The sequence below is a fragment of the Rattus norvegicus genome, chromosome 13, assembly GCF_021556685.1.
Source record: "Rattus norvegicus strain SHRSP/BbbUtx chromosome 13, alternate assembly SHRSP_T2T, whole genome shotgun sequence".
Taxonomy (NCBI): Eukaryota; Metazoa; Chordata; class Mammalia; order Rodentia; family Muridae; genus Rattus; species Rattus norvegicus.
In genome coordinates, this window is record NC_141546.1 from 81,613,100 (window position 1) to 81,635,694 (window position 22,595).

Consider the following 22,595-nt stretch of genomic DNA (forward strand, 5'->3'; position numbering starts at 1 on the left):
GCCAGCTTCTAAAACCCATACTGTACGCTGATGATTCTCTTTCGGGGACGTTCACTTAGGTCAGTTCAGTTTGACAATGTTTACCAACCATCTGCTCTAAAAACAACTTGAATATTAGCTCCCATTTCTGAAGTTACACTGGGGAAGGCTTAATAATTTATAAATAATAAAAAGACGATCATGTTCCGTGAGCACCAGAGGTGTGAAGGACACGTCAACTGATGTGACAGATTCCAGAAAGGCATAGAGTGAGGCTGGCTTCAGGAGCCTTACTCAGTGCTGTAACGGCTGTTGGGCTCAATCCTCTCCTCGGTGTCCTCTCTCTTCCAGTCACTGGCTCTCTCCTCCTCCTCTCCTCCCCATGACTCTGTGCTTGAAGTTCTCAGGCTGACTGTTATGGGAGCCCAGGCTCACATGGTAGCTCCAGGATTACCCACCTCACCCGGGTTCTCAACGAGGAATTTCTGATGAGCCATGCATCAGCCTTTCTCAGCACAGTGGTAAAAAGTAAATTGGAACCCAGCCCCTCTCTGGGCTAACATGCAGACACTTTATAATGCCTTTTAATATTAATATAACATACTAACATGGGGAGGGGTGACGAGGTGGTTGTTCTTCTAGAGGACTCAGGATTGATTCTCGGCACCCACCTGTAACTCCAATTCCAGGGTGTCTGCTCTCCTCTGCCAACCTCTGTGGGCACCAGGCACTCACACAGTGTACACACATGTGCAAGAAAAACACCCAACACATAACATAAAATAAAAATTATAAACAAATAACATGAGAATTTTTTGTTTATATTTTTAAGATTTATTTATTTATTTTATATATAAGTACACTGTAGCTGTCTTCAGACACACCGGAAGAGGGTATCAGATTTCTTTACAGATGGTTGTGAGCCACCCTGTGATTGCTAGGGTTTGAACTCGGGACCTCTGGAAGAGCAATCTGCACTCTTAACCACTGAGCCATCTCTCCAGCCCCCAGGAAGATGTTATCTCTTGGTAATAGATTAAGAAATATACAGCAGCCAATTGTGTGACTACAGCTGTGTAAAAGCTAGGTGTAAAATCTGGACAGCAAACTAAACTAAACTAAAGTTTAAAACCTGCAAAATGTGAATGCTATTCTTAGGGTGAGGTAATTTCTGATTTTTCTCCTGTCTTCTTTCTTTGCATTATTATTGCTTTTGTTGTGGCATTTGTTTCTACTTCCCCCTCTGCTGTCTCTTCCAGAAGTCTTTTTTTTTAAGTGTTTATTTTGCAGACTTGAGAGATGATTCAGTGGTTAAGAGTACATACTGCAGAAGAACAGAATTTCCTTCCCAGCACCCACAGGGGTCAGCTCATAAGTGCCTGTAATTCTAGATTCAAGAGGTCTGGCGCCCTCTTCTGGCCTCTGTGAGCAGTGCACTCACATGCACATGCATATGCTTGCATACACATATTTCTTATGTTTTTAATTCTAGGAGTTCATTACTTTTCTGGGGGTTTGTTTTGTTTTTATCACAGTATACTGTACTTGACTAATGTTTTTTCTTATGTTTGTGGTAATATAGTGTGGTTTTGATAACTTTTTCTGTTCTCTGAAGAACTATCAGTTTTCTCTAGAATTCTGTTTCTTTATTGTTTCCCAGTACTGACTTTTTTTTAACCTTTCCTCAAATAAACTCCAATAGTTCATCTTGTGTCCAATACTTCATCTTCTGTCCTCTAATTTCATGACAGAAATGATCCTCAGCTCTTGAGCTTCACCATAAATGCGGGTGGGGCAGACTCTTTATTGAGAACTCCCTGAATGTCAGTGTGTATTCAGGGAAGAATCCCTTGTTGTCCTTCCTGAAAGAAACAGAACGAGAAAATTCAGAGAAGGGAGACATGATGATGGATCCATGGGTACTCAGCTTGGTCAGTGAACTCTCTCTCTCTCTCTCTCTCTCTCCTCACACCTTCCTTTGATTTATGAAAATTAATTAATTTCATTTTGTGCTTCCCAGTTACCACATTTAAAAATCTTAGTCACGGACTGGTAAGGTGGCTCAGTGGGTAAAGGTGCTTACCACCATGCCTGAGTGCTTGCCACCGTGCCTGAGTTTGACCCCTGAGATCCCTGAGAAAAAGCCAATTCTTTGACCCTTACATATGTATGGCATGCACACACATTTACACAAACAATTAATTAACTAGTTAGCCAATTAATCGATATCTCAGTCATTTCATTTTCAAGGACTGAAGGGAATATAAATAAGACTCAGCCGACTCACCATTCCCAACTTAAAATCTCACTTCAAATCTTTGTTTTAAGCTTCGCAAAATAAATAACGTACTGTGTTTACAACTGGGGAATACAAATTTTAAATGATTAATTAAATATTTATAAGGAAAAAACCCCTCAAATGAGATTGCAAATAGTAAGAAACATTAATATGCTATTCACATATTTACATATATAAATTTACAAGTGTCCTTAATCATGAAAATGTTAAAATTTACATATAGTAGAACTGCAGTTAAGAGTATACCTGAGCAACATTTTTCATATTTTTATTATCATATATATTTTACTAATTTATAGTTGAAGAAAAGAAGGGAGGGGTTGAGAGAGGAAGGAGAGAGCTTTTGGGTTTAGCATTATAAAAAATAAAAAATTCAACCATAAAATTCTCACTTGTAGATATTAAATTTCTGAATATTTGAGGGAAAGTATTGAATAGCAAGAAAACATCATGAAAGTAACCAACAGCTTTCTGTTCCTATTTAAGTCATGCTTCACAGGATGAAACCATTATCTGGCACCATTACATGTTAAGAACATGTAGCTAGGGAGGCCATAGGACCTTGTGGAGAACTAACACTATTATTTTGCTAGGTTGACATGTATCAAATCTACCCCTAATAACTTATAGTTATACCCATGAAATAATGAGAGCTCTCCTCCCTCATCAACAGATAGTAATTAACACAGAGACCCACACTGGTCAAGGCACAGAAAATAAGACTGTAGAATACTCAGCCCTAAATGGAACACATATACTGTTCCCTTTACTGTAATCTATGCACCTTCTCCTAAGGCTCAGGGATCACTGCAGATGAGGTGCCAAAAAGAGTGTAAAAGCCGAGGAAACCCTATCTTCTAGGCACGACAGTGCAGCTGCACATAGGAACCTCCAGAAGTCACAACAGTGTGCACATCACTTGTGCAAACTTAAGACAGACTGAATCCAAGCTGGGGAAGGGGAGTTGGGCATAAGATACCACCATTAGCCATGGAGGGACTGACAGTGTTAGCTGCTGGGAGATGGAGAATCAGTTTCCCCAGAAAGTTCAATCCTTGGTAAGGTGACCGTGCTCCCAGAGAAGGCTACCCATTCAAGAATAGTCAGGTAGCACACACTGGTCTTGATTGGTTTAAAAGAAAAGAAAAGGACACAGAGTTGGAAGGAGGAGGCGTGGATATGGAAAGAGTTGGGGTGGGGTGAGTATAATCAAGCATGAATAGAACTCTCAAAGAACTAATATTTTTAGAAAAGAAAGAAAACACTAAAAGCAAAGCAAGAATGTGCAAGTTCTAAAGTTTCAGAGATGGGAGATGCTTGGATAGTGCTTTGATCTGGACCTGGGGATTATTTAAAATGAAGTATAATACAAAGCAGTGTTTAGTTAGACCATAGGAAATTGCTAGCTCAGGGGAAGTCAGTCTCAGGCAATGGCAAACCTGTCGGATGGCTGTGATGGCGAATGAAACTCTGGCTAGTGCCAGAGGCACCATTTTTGCTCACCACAGTGAAACTCCTAGGAAACCAAACAGAAGTTTAGAACTGATCATTAAAATATAGATATGTTAAAGGCATCGTGTCATTTGACCTAACTCAACTTCTACCTATTTCTAGTTTGGGGAAAGGTTTCAAGGAAATAATAAGCTAATTTATCTTGACATATTATAAGCTGAGTAAATCGTTTAGAAAATGAGCAGGAAAAAATCTGGAAAAGAAAAATAAAGGCACTGCAGAGAGCCAGGAAGTTGGTCGGTGTCAGAAGAAACCATTGCCACCAATGCCGTGCGTGGCATACACTGCTGTGCCTGTTCTAATTAGGAACAACATCACCATACATCTTCTCTATCCCATCAAAATAGGAACATTTGCTTTTTTAATTATCAAACCCACCTAACAGTGTTGATAGTTAAGAGTGTGTTGGCTCTGGAGAGAGTTGAGCAGTTAAGAGCACTGGCTGCTCTTGCAGAGGACCTGGACTCAGTTCCTAACACCATAGAGTGGCTCATAACAATCTGGAACTCTAGTTCCAGGGGGATTGGTGCCTTCTTTTGAGCCCCACGGGCTCCAAACACATGTATGGTACACATACATATGTGCAAATAAAACACTAACACACATTAAAAAAACAAACAATCGGTCTGAGGATGAGGTTCCCATGCAAACCCCTCACTGGTTGGTTGCCTATAAGCCCAGATCCGGATCTCCTGGTTTCTTCACCTATAACATAAGTAAACCATCACAGGGATGGGGATGGCTGGGAAATGAAATAAAACAGCAAGGCGGGAGACAAGTTCACACACAGTGAGAAGTCAATAATGTAAACTTCGATGTCTCCTAAAATAAAATGTTAATAATGCTCATTACAGATTCTTCCTCACTATGATGTGACAGACATCCTAGTAAACACTTAGTGTTTTGTCTTCCTAACAGTTCACTAAGCTAAGTGTAATGCCCACTTGTAGACAAGAAAAACGAGGACCGGAGAAGTGAAGTCATTTGTCCTAGCTTATAAAGAAAGTAGAGAAACGAGCTCTCAACCCGGCACTGTCTTATGCCAGGTCTCGAGCATACATTTTAAAGATGGAATTATCGATGCAACTGACCACAGCTGATCTCACAGAAACTTAGCATGTGACTGTGATCAGTAATGTGTGATAGTTTGTGGAGTCGTTTTATAACGAAAACACTGGAAGATACAATGATGACGGCCATGAACCCATGACCTTGATTCTGAAGCATGCAAGAGGGTTGCGGAAACAGAAACGTAAGCGATTTTTCTTTGGATGAGGCAATATAAAAAAAAATGTGCTAAACAGAAGAATGAGGTGGGATGCATGAGCGCGGAGGAGGAAGCAATTAATTCTGGCAGAGTGATGGGGAAAGGCTTCAGGGAGGAGCTGTAAATGAGCTGAGCCTTGAAGGTTGCAAAGATTTTGATTAGTGAGACATGTAATGGGCATTCCGTGGTGAGCGCAGGTGAGGAGGTGGGAGCGTGCTGCATGCACAGGTGAGGAGGTGGGAGCGTGCCCCCTGCCTGGGGACCGCACAAGTGATCACTGGAGAAGACTGCAGCACGCGCTAATGGCTGCAATGGAAACCGAGACTGTTAAAAAGTGGTAGGGGGTAAACGCAGATCATGAGGTCCCTGAACACTTGTTTAAAAGACTGAGCAGTACTAAGAAGTCAGCAGGGAGCCATTGGGGATTTTATGAAGACAACTCTAGCAGCTGCCTCAGAGACCACTGGGGAAGGTAGATTGACAGAGACGGGAGTGGTAGGGGGATCGGCAGTGAAGTTCAAACAGAGAGTCCGCTTTGTCCTTCCGGGTAGCTCTGTTCTAAATAGTCCCCAAACGCAAACGTGTGTACATTTACAAAACGTGATCTTGTGGGATCCTGGGGTCCCAAGAATCCCATGAATCCATGGGGATTAAGGATGGCTTATGCTCTAAGATCAAGAATCGACAAATGGGATCTCATAAAATTGCAAAGCTTCTGTAAGGCAAAGGACACTGTGGTTAGGACAAAACGGCAACCAACAGGTTGGAAAAAGATCTTTACCAACCCTACAACAGATAGAGGCCTTATATCCAAAATACACAAAGAACTCAAGAAGTTAGACTGCAGGGAAACAAATAACCCTATTAAAAAATGGGGTTCAGAGCTAAACAAAGAATTCACAGCTGAGGAATGCCGAATGGCTGAGAAACACCTAAAGAAATGTTCAACATCTTTAGTCATAAGGGAAATGCAAATCAAAACAACCCTGAGATTTTACCAGTGAGAATGGCTAAGATCAAAAACTCAGGAGACAGCAAATGCTGGCGAGGATGTGGAGAAAGAGGAATACTCCTCCATTGTTGGTGGGATTGCAGACTGGTACAACCATTCTGGAAATCAGTCTGGAGGTTCCTCAGAAAATTGGACATTGAACTGCCTGAGGATCCAGCTATACCTCTCTTGGGCATATACCCAAAAGATGCCCCAACAGATAAAAAAAGACACGTGCTCCACTATGTTCATAGCAGCCTTATTTATAATAGCCAGAAGCTGGAAAGAACCCAGATGCCCTTCAACAGAGGAATGGATACAGAAAATGTGGTACATCTACACAATGGAATATTACTCAGCTATCAAAAACAATGACTTTATGAAATTCATAGGCAAATGGTTGGAACTGGAAAATATCATCCTGAGTGAGGTAACCCAATCACAGAAAAACACACATGGTATGCACTCATTGATAAGTGGCTATTAGCCCAAATGCTTGAATTACCCTAGATGCCTAGAACAAATGAAACTCAAGACGGATGATCAAAATGTGAATGCTTCACTCCTTCTTTAAAAGGGGAACAAGAATACCCTTGGCAGGGAATAGAGAGGCAAAGATTAAAACAGACACAGAAGGAACACCCATTCAGAGCCTGCCCCACATGTGGCCCATACATATACAGCCATCCAATTAGACAAGATGGATGAAGCAAAGAAGTGCAGGCCGGCAGGAGCCGGATGTAGATCGCTCCTGAGAGACACAGCCAGAATACAGCAAATACAGAGGCGAATGCCAGCAGCAAACCACTGAACTGAGAATAGGACCCCCGTTGAAGGAATCAGAGAAAGAACTGGAAGAGCTTGAAGGGGCTGGAGACCCCTTATGAACAACAATGCCAAGCAACCAGACCTTCCAGGGACTAAGCCACTACCTAAAGACTATACATGGATTGACCCTGGACTCTGACCTCATAGGTAGCAATGAATATCCTAGTAAGATCACCAGTGGAAGGGGAAGCCCTTGGTCCTGCCAAGACTGAACCCCCAGTGAATGTGATTGTTGGGGGGAGGGCAACAATGGGGGGAGGGTGGGGAGGGGAACACCCATAAAGAAGGGGAGGGGGAGGGATTAGGGGGATGTTTGCCGGGAAAGGGAATAACATTCGAAATGTAAATAAAAAATACTCAAGTTAATAATAATAATAAAAAAGAAAAAGGATGGTATCGGCACCCGAATCTTCTCTTCATTCTAGAGGGCATTCATCTCCTCGGACTTTGCAGGGTGTTGGCATTGTGGGGTGATTAGGGACAGGGAAGGAAACTGAACAGGGGCATTTTATTCCTGCAACCAGAGTAGATCCTAGACTCGAATCCACGGGTGGGGTTTTAGCTGCTGCTGTTCAACAGTATTTCCTCAGAGTGTCCAGCACAGTGATCGTTCTGCATTTGCGGAACGAATGGATGGGAGGGCAGAATTACTGCCCAGGGTTTATTTGGAAAGAAAAGATCCCATGCAAACTGAATGAGGAAGGAGAAAAGGAGGATGTTTTAAATGATGTCTCTGAGTAGCAGTGGTTGGTAACTTTCTAGGGAGCCCACGATAGTATCTAACAAACTGAAGAATACATATATATATATATACATATATATATAATGTGTGTATATATACGTATATATAATGTGTGTATATGTGTATATATAATGTGTGTATATGTGTGTATATATATAATGTGTGTATATGTGTGTATATATGTGTATATACATATACATATATATACATATACATATAATTGCCCTAAATATTTTAGCCAGTTGTGCATGCAATCCACTTTTCTCTCTCTTGCATTACCAAAGAGGATACAAACTCACTGCCATAACTATTTACTTTTGAATCCAAATAATAAAGCAGGTCTGTGGCTCTCTTCTGTTTTTGCCCTTATCAACACAATCTTTCATAGCACACAACGCATGCCATGAGTGAAATAATGTCTCCATGCGGAGAAGCTGAGAGGCTGGTAGAACGAAACAAACTCAGTGAGATAGCTCAGAGCGCAGCCTGGAGAGCTGGAGTAATCAATCTATTCGTGAGCTGCCTGCCTTAGTTTGCTAAACCTCTGTTTCCTTCCACAATTAAATGAGACTTTTAAGTCTACACTCCATGTGAGTGTGTTGGAAATAAAGCTAAGGTGTGTCAAACAGCTCATATGGTACGTAACACACAGCACGCTAATTGTCACTTCAATGGACAATGACACAATGCGATTATAACTTTTCCTATCAAAGTCTATGTAAGGTATTGGAAAAATATTAAAAGATAAGTGATTTAAAACTAAGTCAATTGCTTTCTGAGAAAGGGAGAGAGACAGAGACAGAAACAGAGAGACAGAGAGAGACTTATAGTCAAAATTTAGAAGAAATACAGACTGTATTAGAGTACTTACGAGCAACCCAAATTTTAAAAGTCTACGTCAATAAGCCAAGAGTTCTCAAGGGAAGAAACACAAATGGCCAGTGAACACTAAAAAGTGTTCACTATCCTTAGCCATCAGGAAGACGCAGAGTAAAACTACTTTAAGATTCCATCTCACTCCAGTCAGAATGGCCGCCATCCAGGATACAAATAACAAATGTCGGTGCACACGTGGGGAAGGGGCTGTTGGTGGGAGTATAGACTAGTGTGGCCACTTTGGGAACGAGTCTAGATGTTTCTCACAAAGCTAGAAACCATATGATTCTGCCATATCACTCCTGGGCATGCACCCAAAGGATTCTGTATCCTACTGCAGAGGTCTTTGCATGGCTGTGTTCATTGCTGCTCTACTCACACTAGCTAGGAAATGGAGGCAGTCTAAACGTCTATCAGCTAATGATGGATAATGAAGATATGTTACGTAAATACAATGGAATTTTATTCAGCTATAAAGACAATAAGATTGCAAAATTTATAGGTAGATATACAGAACTGAAAAAAATATGCTGCATGAGGCAACCCAGACCTAGAAAGGGAAACACCATGTGTTCGCTCTCATTTGTGGATCTTAGCTTTGCTTTTAGTTCTGTACGTTTAATTGGAGTGCCTGTGGAAGCCAGTACACTAGAAAGAAACCATGAAAAGTGTGGTGGTTTTAATAAGTAGGGCCCCATAAGACTCATGTGTTTGAATGCTCGGCCATAGGGAGTGACGCTATTAGGAGGTGTGGCCTATTGGAGGAGGTGTGGCCTTGTTCCAGTAAATGTGTCACTGTGGAGATGGGGCTTTGGGGTCTTAGAAGCTCCAGCTACACCCAATGTGACATACGGTCAATTCTGCTACCTGTAGACCAACATGTGTAATTCTCCAGCACCATGTGTGCCTAGGTGCTGTCATGCTTCCTGCCATGATGATAATGAAACTCTGAAACTGTAAACCAGCCCCAATTAAATGTTTTCTTTTGTAAGAGTTGCCTTGGTCACGTTGTCTCTTCATAGAAATGAAACACAAACTAAGACAAGGGATTAGAGGCAGCTGTAAGATCATGGTGGGGATAGAACATTGGTAAAATAAAAATATAGAAGGGAATACTAAGGGCACTAAGGTATAAACAGGGGTGGCATGGGAGGATGGGAGGAAGACAGGTCAGGGAAGTTAATCAAAACAACTGTGAAAAGCCACCCAGCTACCTATGGTAACACGACTTTAGAATATGATAACTTGAAAGAAACAGTTTGAAGGGAGATAGTCTGCTTGGCTGGATAACACTGCTTCTAGGCACTATGGATTACTGAATCAAACTCCCAGAGTGGGGTGTGGGATACTGCATAGGAGTTGGTGAGAGAGGCCTCAGAGGCCCCTGAAACAACCCAAACTCCTGTCATTCCTCTTGGTTTCCCACCAGAATGGGATGAGTGAGTCTACGGATGAAGGTGTACACACAACTGCGAGATAAAAACAGATCGTAAGATTCAGAACAAACTGAAGCTGAGCAGGGAGCGTCCTCCCTTCTGGTTAGCTTTCATGGGGTTAAAAAGTTCTTTGCCAGCTTCTCTGAGGAGAAAAGGCATCTACAGCTGAAACCAGCCTGCGGGTCTTGTTCACTACAATACTAACCTTCCAGGCAACAAGGCCGTGATTGTTCTGAGGGTAACCAACTACTTTATGCTTGACTTTGAGGACCCAAATCCAGAAACGTGCCACCAAATAACTTGCCTGCTTCCTTAAAAATGTTTAAAGAAATTAAAGTGAAGGTGGCCAAAGGACTGTTCTTGTCAAAACACTTAATCCAAGGCAACCAAAAGCCTTGGGAATTCTGAAGTTGATCCTTTTACTACATGTCGAGCAACTGGGGAAGAAAGTCAGAGGGTAACGCATCAATGTTAATTTATTTTGATAACAGGTGATGTTTTTTGGAAGAGAACTCTCCTGTCTGAAAATACCCAACAGAGGCTGTGTAGATGGAGACTTGCAACCTCCTTTCTTAGAGTCCTGGTGGGACATGCTCTTTATGTTAGTTATTATCTGCAATTGTTTGGAAATAAGGGACACTAAAACGGAATTTCACATAGCTCAGAGACCTCCCATTCCATCCCGTGGGAGGTAAGAAGAGGAATAACTGTGCTAACAGAGGTAAGCTTCACGAGCCTTTCTACCCATTGCTTTTGTTAAGAACTGATCAGGCTTTCTGCTTTCTGTCCTTCCACATTCACTGAAGTGTTAACAACCCCCCCCCACACACACACCGCTTGCCCTCCCTTTATTATGGAGATAGATATCACCCAAGAGAGCAGCTTCATTTCTTAAGTACTTATGTCAACACGGTTATTTTCCTCTCTAGCCTTCTCAGGAAATACAAGTGTGATGTTAAGCTCCATTTCCCTTTGATCCAAGGCCGAGTCGAGTTCCTTGAGGCTTATAATTTTGTTACATGGTGTGCATCTTGTAAAAGGATCCATAGTAGAGGATTCTGGGACTGGATTCCACCTCTCGGGTATCCTGTGGGATTATTTATAGAGGTGGATGTTTTGGCAAAGGCCATGTCATTCCTGAGATGACAAGAGGGTCTTGACATGGTGAGCAAAGACTGATGAGGAACCAAGTAGCTACCCTGGACCCTGGAGGCACAGGACCGAGGTCCGGAGACGGGCTCAAGGGCTCTGACACCTATCAGAAGATGTTTGATTTGTCTCCCCTTGGTCTGACATGAGATGCAAGGAGCCAGACGGGGCTGACGTGCGCTTTGAGTTGAAAATGTTTTTCTTTCTCAACAAACAGGCCATGATGCAGCCCAATTTGATCATAGTATCTGGGTAGCCTGGACTTAGTAATGTAGCCATCAATCCACCCATTAGCTGCCCACACCCTTCTTCGCAGAGAAGACAGCGTCTCAGAATCCCCCTCAGATTCCCTTCTGCCCCCTCCTAACCACTAGATTTTTTTGTTTTTCCGCATAGCCCTTCCTTTTCTCCTGTCCTATTGTCATGTGTACTGTAACCTCTCTCCACATTTTCCGCATCTTTGATCATGGTCTCTAGGGGCCCCAGCTCTGCTACATTTAAAACTCTCTTTGTGTTGCGCAGAATGGTCTTTAAAAAGAAAGAAAAACTTTACCTTTCTCACCCTTTCTACAGATTTTATGGTGTTACCATCTTCTCAAATGCTCTCCCTTCACTGGGCTGTGCACTACTGGGTGGTCTCTCCTCACACCATCCTCCCAGCATCTTTCTCCATTGTGTCTCTCCCCAGGTTATTCTCATCTCTTTCACTCCGGTCACATACTTCGATCCCCCAAATTACCTCCAGAGCGGGCTCCAAGTGATCCGTGTATCTCCCTGAGGGACAGATGGATGGAATAACCTTCCTCCTACCCTTTACAGGGATCCGTGAAAACCCTAGGTGAGCATCCCCTGAAGGTGCTGACATTCCACAACTATGTATTCAGGTCAGATTTCTGCCTGAACTCCAGATCCGTATTCCCAGCACTGTTCATGGATGACTCAGAGCAGCATGTCCCAAATGGCACCCATCCTTTTCTTCTCTAAACCTCTTTGGCTTTCCTGCAAACCTGTGAACAGCACCACTATTAACTCAGACATCCCAGTAAGACAGCCTACAGTCAGTCATCCTGGGCTCCTCTCTTACATGAATGTCCACTCAGCATCCAGCCACGTTGCCTGTCATTTCTCCATCCTCAAGTCTCCATCACACCCCTCATCTCAGTCTCTTAGGCATAAGTCTGGGAAGACATTGTAGCCACTTAGTGTAGACACTAATGCCATTGGCCCTGCCACTAGGTTTGCCTCCCTTCTCTTTGTCTTTCTTAAAGCCCTCCAATGGTCATAATTTCTCATAAGATGCAGCTTAAACTTTATAATTAAGGAACAGACTAATGTGACTTCAACCAAAACCTCACTCCATCTGATATCCTTTGGCTACCCTCATCACCTTTTCCATTTTGCTCTGTATCTTCCAATGGTATTAACTGTAGAGTTCAAGCTCAGAATAGACACCTGCATCTATACACCTCATCTTCTGGGGTCCCACTATTTCAGCTGGATGTGCTTGGCATGCAAATTCTCTTGTAAACTCTGACTTTGTGTATCCACATCAGAAGTCTGTGACAACTGATTAATAACTTTCTTAGAACATCCAAATTTTTCTCTCAGGCCTTTACTTCCTCATTTTTATATGTATATTCCAATTTATTATTATTATTATTATTATTATTATTATTATTATTATTATTATTTCAATGTGTTCCTAATTCCCTAATAGCTGTGGTTCTCTGCTTCCTAACTGAACCCCTCAGTGGTGGAAGGTGCCTATATACACCCTTCAGGAAGTTCCCTCTGAAAAGCCTCTTGTGTCCTAGAGCTGCAGCGTTGAGAGATGAATTCAGAGGTCCCTCATGGATGCTTACTGTAGCTCTGAGCCAGTGTTCATCCTGATGCATACATACAGATTGACCCATGCAAGGGAAGCCTGGCTCTCCTTCTTGAGGTGCTGTTCCCAATGATAAATGCTTGCGTGGACACACAGACCCCATACACTACCCTCTGACTGCCCAGTAGGAGCTGGTCACTCACTGGGAGTTTCCCCATACCTTATATCTACAAGCTAAAGAGAGAAGAGCCATGGGCACCCCAGGGTGGCTCATACACATTTTCTGCTGTACCACTGCAGTCTTTGATGGGAACTTTGGAGACTGTGAGCTTCTCAAGGACTCAGGTTCTTCCTAAAGCTGTCTTATTTCTTCTTGCTTCTGGGGGAAATGCCAATCCTAGAGGAGACAAGAAAGTAGGGGAGAGCAGCAGGGAATTAGAGCAGACAGCCTGTACATTACCTAGCTGTCAACTGGGATGTTTAAATAGGAATATAATAGATGAAGCAACAGGGAATCCTTAAGCCATCAAGTGGCATCTGGAGAGCAGTGTGTCACCTCCTGCAATAAAGCAGATGGCCTAAAAGATCTGGATGCCCGGAGGGTGTTTTTTTTTAGAACAAATAACTTTTAGAAGGAATGGATGTATAGGCAGAAGAGAGGAAAAAAGAAGAGGAAATTGTGAGGCAAAGTAATTCAGGTTAATGAAAAATAGAGCCATATCTATACTTCATTCCTATACTGTGACAGGTCTTTATGTACCCCTTTCCTCAAAAATCCTACCAGATGTGGTGACTTGTCAGGGGAGGGATACAATGCTGAGAGTTCAGGGTGTAGAGCCAGCATGGAGCATTTGGAAAACTCCTAGAGCCCTGCTTCGCTTCAGGAGCATCAGGCTTTTGATGCATCTGACACTAAACAGTGTTGTAGAGACAGGGCAGTGAGAGACACATTTGATGATGCTCCAATCCCTTCAGTCTCATTTAGAGAGACATTTTCACACCACTGTGCAGAAGAGTCACCTACGGCTTAGATGGACTTGCGATTAGACCTTAAAGAGAGCAAAACATGGGGATGTTGGAACCCTTCTTCATAAACATGGCAAGTTAGCCCTTGTATTAGTTACAGTTCTGTTACAGTGAAAAACGAATGCCCTGACAGAAGCCACTTAAGGGAGAAAGGCTTGATGTTGGTTTACAGTTCCAGGGGAACATGGTCCATCATGTCAGGGAGAATAGCAGAAGTTAGAGCAGGCAAGATGACTGGCTGGTCATTTTGTATATAGACTTAGGAAGCAGTGTGAACAGGAAGTACTAATATAGACATGCTAACATAGACAGGGAAAATCTCATGGGATCCCACCCCTAGACAAAGAACTACAAACAACTAATGATGAGAGAGAGAGAGAGAGAGAGAGAGAGAGAGAGAGAGAGAGAGAGTGTTTCTCCTGGGGATGGGTTCCCTAATTGGTTATTCAATCAAATGTGGTCAGCTCTAAAATCATATACACACAAGCCACACTAAATGCATTCAACAGGATAGATTTATATATTTGTGCACATGTGTAACAATGATAATAAAAAAGAAGAAGCCATGAGTTTGAAAAGGAGTGAAGGAGAGATATGGAAGAGGTTGAAGGGGGTGGGATATGGGAATCGTTGGAAGGAGAGAATATGAGAGAGGTTAGAGGGAAGACAGAAAGAGTAAGTGATGAAATTATGTTTTCATTTTAAAACTATTTAATAAAACTGAAAAAGGAGGACACAACTGTGAGACGGATCTAGGAGAAGTAGTACGAGTCTGTGGGGATTATGATCAAAATATACTTTGTATAAATTTCTTAAAGAACTAGTAAAATGAGAAAAAACTAAATACTAAATTATTCAAAAGTAAAGTGACAGCAAAGGCTTACACTTACAGTGTTTTTCCAGCTAACCAGTAAAAACCAGTTCAGATTTAGCTGCCTAAAAGAGAATGGTTTGAACTGAGCAGGGGTGGTGCACACGGGAGGCAGAGGCAGGTAGAGCTCTGAGTTTGAGACCAACCTGGTCTATAGAGTAAGTTCCACGGCGGTCAGAGCTGCACAGAGAAACCCTGTTTGGAAAAAGCTAACAGGAAAGAGAGAGAGACAGACAGACAGACAGACAGACAGACAGACAGACAGACACAGAGAGAGACAGATGATAGATAGATAGATAGATAGATAGATAGATAGATAGATAGATAGATAGATAGATAGATGGAGACAGAGAGAATGGTTAATTATAACAGTGAATCCTTTGGCCCAAAAGTTGTACTTCTTAGGATAGTCTACAAAAATAATCCTATAAAGCAGTCCATGTATATGTGCAGAAGAACCTTCCTGAAGAATTAGCTTCAGTAGAAAAATATAACAACCTAGAGCTATGTCTGAAAATTGGTGATTAGCATGAGAGAATATTCATTGCATTTGTAAACTGAGGAAAATATAAATAAGTGAAAGAATTGAAAACAAATTGGGCTTAAGTCCAAGTGTATCAAGGACCTCCACATCAAACCAGATACACTCAAACTAATAGAAGAAAAAGTGGGGGAGAGCCTCAAACACATGGGTACTGGGGAAAATTTCCTGAACAAAACACCAATGTCTTATGATCTAAGATCAAGAATCGACAAATGGGATCTCATAAAACTGCAAAGCTTCTGTAAGGCAAAGGACACTGTCAGTAGGACAAAATGGCAACCAACAGACTGGGAAAAGATCTTTACCAATCCCACATCCAATATAGGGCTAATATCCAATATGTACAAAGAACTCAAGAAGTTAGACTCCAAAGAGCCAAATAACCCTATTAAAAATGGGGTACAGAGCTAAACAAAGAATTCTCAGTTGAGGAATATCGAATGCCCAAAAGCACCTAAAGAAATGTTCAACATCCTTAGTCATCAGGGAAACACAAATCAAAACAACCACAAGATTCTACCTTACACCAGTCAGAATGGTTAAGACAAAAACCTCAGGTGACAACAGATGCTGGCAAGGATGTGGAGAAAGAGAAACACTCCTCCATTGTTGGTGGGATTGTAAGCTGTTATAACCACTCTGGAAATCAGTCTGTAAGTTCCTCAGAAAATTGGACATTGCAGTACCTGAGGACCCAGCTATACTACTCCTGCATATACCCAAAAGATGCCCCAACATACAACAAGGACACATGCTTCACTATGTTCATAGCAGCCTTATTTGTAATAGCCAGAAGCTGGAAAGAACCCAGATGCCCTTCAACAGAGGAATGGATACAGAAAATGTGGTACATCTACACAATGGAGTACTACTCAGCTTTCAAAAACAATGACTTCATGAAATTCATAGGCAAATGGATTGAACTAGAAAATATCATCCTGAGTGAGGTAAGCCAATCACAGAAAAACACACATGGTATACACTCACTGATAAGTGGATATTAGCCCCAAAGTTCGAATTACCCAAGATACAATCCACAGACCACATGAAGCTCAAGAAAGAAGGATGACCAAAGTGCAGATGCTTCAGTCCTTAAAAGGAGGAACAAAAATATTCATAGGAGGAAAAATGGAGACAAAGTTTGCAGCAGAGACTGAAGGAGCGGCCATTCAGAGCCTGCCCCACCTGGTTATCCAGCCCATATACATACAGCCACCAAACCCAGACAATATTGCTGATGCCAAGAAGTGCATGCTGACAGGAACCTGATATAGCTGTCTCCTGAGAGGCTCTGCCAGAGCATGACAAATACAGAGGAGAAATCTTGCAGCTGAGAGTGGGGTCCCCATTAGAGGAGTTAGAGAAAGGATTGAAGGAGCTAAAGGGGTTTGTTATACCATAAGAACAACAACATCAACCAACCAGAGCTCCCAGGAACTAAACCACTACCCAAAGACTACACATGGACAGACCCATGGCTCCAACTGCATATGTAACAGAGGATGGCCTTGTTGTGCACCAATGGGAGGAGAAGCCCTTGGTCCTGCCAAGGCTGGACCCCCAGTGCAGGGGAATGTCAGGGTAGTGAGGCAGGAAGGGGGGTGGTTGGGGGAGGGGGAACACCCTCATAGAAGAAGGGGAGGGAGATGGGATAAGGAGCTTATGGCCGGGAAACCAGGAAAGGGAATAACATTTGAAATGTAAATAAAAATCCAATAAAAAATGAAAACAATATATGTTATATATGTATGTAGGAGCCAAAATAGTCTGGCTGTGGGATCAAACCTATGTTGAAAAGAGGTACACTAGTATTATTGATAATCTGACCTCTCTTATGCTTTTTCGCTTCTGCACAGTTATGTTTCCATGGGGTTGTAAAAAAGAAAAGAAAAGAAAAAAAGATTGGAGAGCACTGTGCACAGTAAGATTCACCTTTGGAAGGGTAAGAAAGACAAATAGAACGCCTTCTACAGTGCTTAAGTGCTTCATTTGGAAAGGTAGAGAGATGGGAGGGTGGCAAGTCTTCGCTTCATGTAATTTTGCAGGCTTTGAAGCTGGTAAGATGTATGTATAATTTTGTATTCATGTTCTAAAATATAGAATGAAATATATTTATATTTCATTAAAAACGAAAACAATAAAGTGTTGGGAAAGAGTTATGTGGATAAGTGAAAACCATAATATGTCACGAGCAGGAGAGCTCAGAAAAGATAAAGGGCTATTATCATATGTGAGAGCCAAAAAGCTTTCACCAGGGAGAACGACTTAGAGCTGATGACAGCCCCACAGAAATAACCATAGACCAAGGCCTGGCTTCCTGGGTTCAGTAATGCAATTCAGAAATGTGTCTGGAGTGCCTGCCGCATGCTGGGACCTGGGCTAAGTACCCTTCGTTTAATCACTTTGGCGAGCCTATGAGGTGTGAACTGCAGTTGTATCTATTACAGATGAAAAGGCTGAAAGTCAGGTGTGGCCAATCGGCATTGGACTCAGGAATAAAACCCATATCATTTCAAATATTGAGCCCAAGCTCTCACCCACAGATTCTGGTGTTTCTATTACTCCTTCTGTCAGTTTGTGTAGACTCGTGAGGAACGTTTCTAACTGAGCAGGTTAGTAGAGGATGAATATCCAGGCTATTTATGATAATCAATCCCAATATCAAAATACCTTCCTTCCCTATATGGAGGTTCTGGGACCAATAGTATCACGGCATTGATGACCAGCATTTGGATAATGTAGAACATACTTTATTTCAGCTAAGGAAAACTGGAAGGAAGAATCAAGATGCTGGGAAATAGAGTGGCCAAAACTATTGCCCTGGAGACAGACAGGCCTTTCTTTGCATCCTGTATCTCCAACTGACAGGCTTAGAAAACCCCATCGTCAACAATTTCCTCATCAAAACCTACAGATAATGATACTCTTGTGTCATATTATTCTTACAAAGATTTTTATGACATGGCCTTTGTACTCTTAAATTCCGTGATTATCTATACAAGATCTGTACAGAACTGGGCCTATCAATATCCTAGCTCATGGAGTGGGGGATGGGTTCAAGATACCCTGAGAATTTTTATACAGGTAATGATTAGTAATGAGAGGTGTTTTCTTCTGTGTTTTAGAAACTGGTGAGGTATTCATGCTTCTGTAAAAATCCTCCACCGTGTAAGCAACTCCAGTGAGACTCACTGGGTCATGCAAAAAAAGAAAAAAATGAAAATTAAATGGAGACTAACTGGGAAGAGTAAAGGGATCAGCTGAAGTGGGAAGGCAAGATAGGGTAAAAGGAGAGAGCATGATTAAAATAGATTATATATATAGATATATACACACACACACACACACACATATATATATATATGTAATTGTTGTGATGAAATCCACTGCCATGTATAGCTAAAAATATTCAGTAAATGGAGTTGCAGACACATACTTTATATTTTAACATTTTTTTTCACTCTGACTCTGTTCCTGATGCAGGTCTTTATGAGACACCGCATCTTAGTCTGACTGACAGACTTTCCACCTTGCTGAGTAAGTGAATAAGCCCCTTCTGCCTGACTCATTACCATGTGCCACACAGCCCACACCCTTCACTCGGCCAGGTCACTACTCTGTTGATTTGATTGTAGGTCTCCGTGGAAACCCGCTGCCCGTGAAAATCTTTGGTCACTTCAATTGGATACCTGCCAAGCTTTATCAGGAACGCACTCCTGGATCACCAGTAAGTTCATTTCTGACAAAGCAGGCTTTCTTTTCTATTGACTCGAAGGGGGTTGTGCTTTCTAAGTGTGCCCTGTGTCAGCAGAGCTCCCCTTGGAAAAGCAACAGATCAGACTAGAGCAATGGACCACATTTTACAAACTCAAGATTATTTTTCTTTGATCATTTCTCTCGTTTTTACTTCTTCTTCTGTTTTTTCCCAGGAGGATCCAGACAGGACATCAGCTGCCTGGTCTTCCTCACCTGGCCTGACTTTTACTCCCCTGGATGGCTGGGAGAGGGCTGTGCTCGTCATGAAGCGCTGGACTGCACGATTCACACACAAAGATGCTTCCGAAGCCTCATCTGTGGTCGATTTTCACCCTAGCATTTCCAGCTCTGTATCACCCTGGGCTCTGTCCTTTCTATAGTCTTCTAGCCACACAGCGAGATGTTTGGCTCTTGACTCTGGTCCTACATGGAAACATGAGTAAGTACCAGAAAAGAAGCTGTAAATTCTGCACAAAGACAGTGTGTTATTCTGCGGAGTACCTCCATTACTCAGCAATCTGCCAGTGTCGGTGACGAGTGACCTACAAAGATTGCATTTTCCATTTAGCCTGCTGGTACCAAAAGAGTCACCAAATAAGAAACTGACAGGCATGTGGAAGAGGGGACCAAGAGGGATCTGAGTACAGGCTGGTCACTGGATCTGTAGAATCAAAAGCCAGGAGGGCAGAGCAACTGGGACGTTGTTCTCAATGCTAGAGAGAGGCCTTGCATCCATGTAAACCATCAAAATGGTTTCCTATGACTCTCAGTAGCATTGGGTGGGGTCTCTGAAACCTTTACTTATGACTTTTGTTTGTTTGTTTGTTTGTTTGTTTGAGCTGATCTAATGCCCATCCCATCTTGGAAACACTAATCTACTCTAAGTCACTTGCGTTATGAGAAACTGAAGCTGAGCACGAAATGGTTGTGACTTAGAGTGACTTACAGCAGAAGTAGCTGGGGTTTTGGGGGCTTGGGGGGGTGTTCACCAGAATAATACCCCATCGTCAAGGCATTAGCACAAATATTGTCTCACATCACTAGAAAAGAATGCTCATATCAAGAATAAATAGGGAAACCGATGACTCAGAGAAGACAGCCACCCTGACCCCAGTGCCAGGCTCGAGGTACCGAGGCAAAGAGGAGCAACTTGTCAATTTGCAAAGGAAGATGTTACTCCTGCCATTACCTTCAAACGTCCCCTGGTGCCAACGGGCAGACTGTTGCTGCTTGCTCTCCAAACATCTCTCCCTCCTACATTCATACTTGGTACAAATGGCAGAAACCCTCCATTTGTTGCCATGGTACCCCTAACAATAAGCTGTTTTGAAGTGTTAGCTATTCTGAAATGGCAGGCTCTGTTTCAAGAAACGAGAGTGCCTCAGGGGTCAGTGAAAATTGCTGACCTTCTCTGCATCCTGGTAATCATGAATCAGCTGGGCCACTCTACCAGGGATTTATCCCAAGAGCACAGATCCTGGGTTACACCAACCGACCCCAATCTGAGGGCTGTGTGTGTGTGAAGACAGCTCATTTCTACTGGGTGCTCCGTTAAAAGGCCTCAGTCACTCAGTGAACAGCCAGGCCACGGGGCTGTATATGCCTACCCTTCAGTGGAAGGCCGAAGTACATGGATCTGAATTGTGGGAGGAGTGTTGTTCCGATGGATACAGTGTGTTCTCTGTCCCTTCATTTTTGCTTAGCTGCATTTTCCTCATCACAAAAATATAAAGATGAATTGACTGAAAGCTTATCTATGAAGAGTGCTTACATTGACACCTATGTTTTAAGCACAGCCCACAAGCAGCCGTGGTTTATTCAAGGCCTTGTCCTTTGTCTGTGGGATGTACACTCGACTCCCTCTCAGCATTGCTGAAGGTCCTAGAAGAGTCACAGTTCACTCATCTCTCTAACTACAAGTGCCTGGCTCATATTTAAGCACTCATTAATGTCCGTCAAGTATTCAAAACTAAAAAACAAAAACCACAAAACAAAGCAAAAAATAAACCATTATACAACAGAATTAGACAGACCCCAAGTCTAGACACCTCAGCGGACTTCTATAAAGTTAGAATAGGCATCATGGAGCTTCACAGAAAACTTTACACTTTTAGTACTGAATCTATTTTATGCATGTGTCCACTTTACAGAATTTATCAAATTAAAACCTTAAAGTATTCAAAACTTTAAAAACAAAGAAAATTACGTGTATATGCACACGCTACATGTGTGTTTGAGTGACATGGATATAGGCCTGGCTTAGCGAGAAAATGGTAAGAAAATCAAGGAAGAGAAGGGTGAAAGCTATCTTACAAGTTATCCCTGTTTCGCAGTATGGTGGCATGTGCCCCAGGAGTTCACTTTGGTCCACATCCCTAAGTCCTGCAATATGGGATTCATCCAGCTGAGAAAGAGGGCCAGAATCTTTTGAACACAGGTCCCCCGGGTGTTCCTCTATGCACTAAGAACTTACTGGTAGATTAAGACAGAGGGGTGAAAAATACCTAACCCTTGAGAGCTTTACGCTTATGTGATATACAGCATTTCCTCACGGTTGTAACTCGCACATACTAAACATTTTGGCGTGAAACCAAACACGCTGGATGCAAACACACGGGAAGACACAAAATGACCTGCTGTGGTGCCAAAATCTGTGTAGCAAGCGCCAAGTGCATCGGAAAGACTCCAGAGAGAGATGAGACTTAAATCGAAACATGGTCTTTTAAGGAAAAGTAGACTTTTTTGTTTTTTTTTTTTTGATGGAAATCTGGGAGAGATTTCAAAACAACTCAGGTCCTAAAGTCCATCATGTACTGAAATCCTAGCAGTTTCTGAGCGGTCTGTTAGCTGGTGAGGAACGGGCGAGATGACCAGCTGCCATTCCTGTCTCCACTTAAGGAGAGGACTCTGCTATAGGACCTGAATATACGCCCTTTTATCCCAATGTTGTGAACACTCACCATGCCCAGGCTGCTCCCAGGCTGCCATGTTCAATATCAACCAACATTTTAGAGCTATATATAAATAAAGCCACACTTGTTCTAACAGATAAGGGATAGGTCACAGAGGGGAAGAAGAAACACCAAATACCAGGGGAAGCAACCTCTGTGCACTTGACTTGCTTGCCTTCCCAGCTCTACTCTAAGGCATTCTTCACTGGGAATGAAAAGGAATTCTTTTAAAGTTAGTGTCAGATAAAGGGAAGCACAAACCTGAAAAGAATAGGGAAAGGCTTCATAAATAAACACCTGACACCAAGGGGTTAAAGCAACCTTCTGTACTTTGGGAAGAAAAAAAAAATCAAAGGAAGCGAGTTAAGAATCTGCTCTGTCAGTAAAAGCTTAGAGAGAGGAAGAGAAAGAGAAGAAGGAGGGGAACCACGGGAGATTAGGAAAATAATAAGGACCTTTTTCTTATACACCTGCCCCAGGGTAAAAGAAAAGACTGGGGCAGATAAAGCCCACTGGCAAATGGAAGGCACATTAGCTAACCGA

General features: G+C 42.4%; 1 long non-coding RNA gene across 5 annotated transcripts in view; it reads right to left on the minus strand.

Annotated features, from left to right (window-relative positions):
• Nucleotides 1–808: 808 nt before the first annotated feature.
• LOC134481528 (uncharacterized) overlaps nt 809–22,595 on the minus strand; it is a 174,870-nt gene continuing 153,083 nt past the window's right edge. For 3 of the 5 annotated variants that reach the window (XR_015635592.1, XR_015635591.1, XR_015635590.1), the window contains one exon: nt 829–1,841. This is a non-coding gene — a long non-coding RNA (uncharacterized LOC134481528). Of the gene's footprint in view, nt 1,842–19,439; nt 19,525–22,595 lie in introns of those variants that run through there. The other 2 variants (XR_015635593.1, XR_015635594.1) reach the window with 2 other exon arrangements.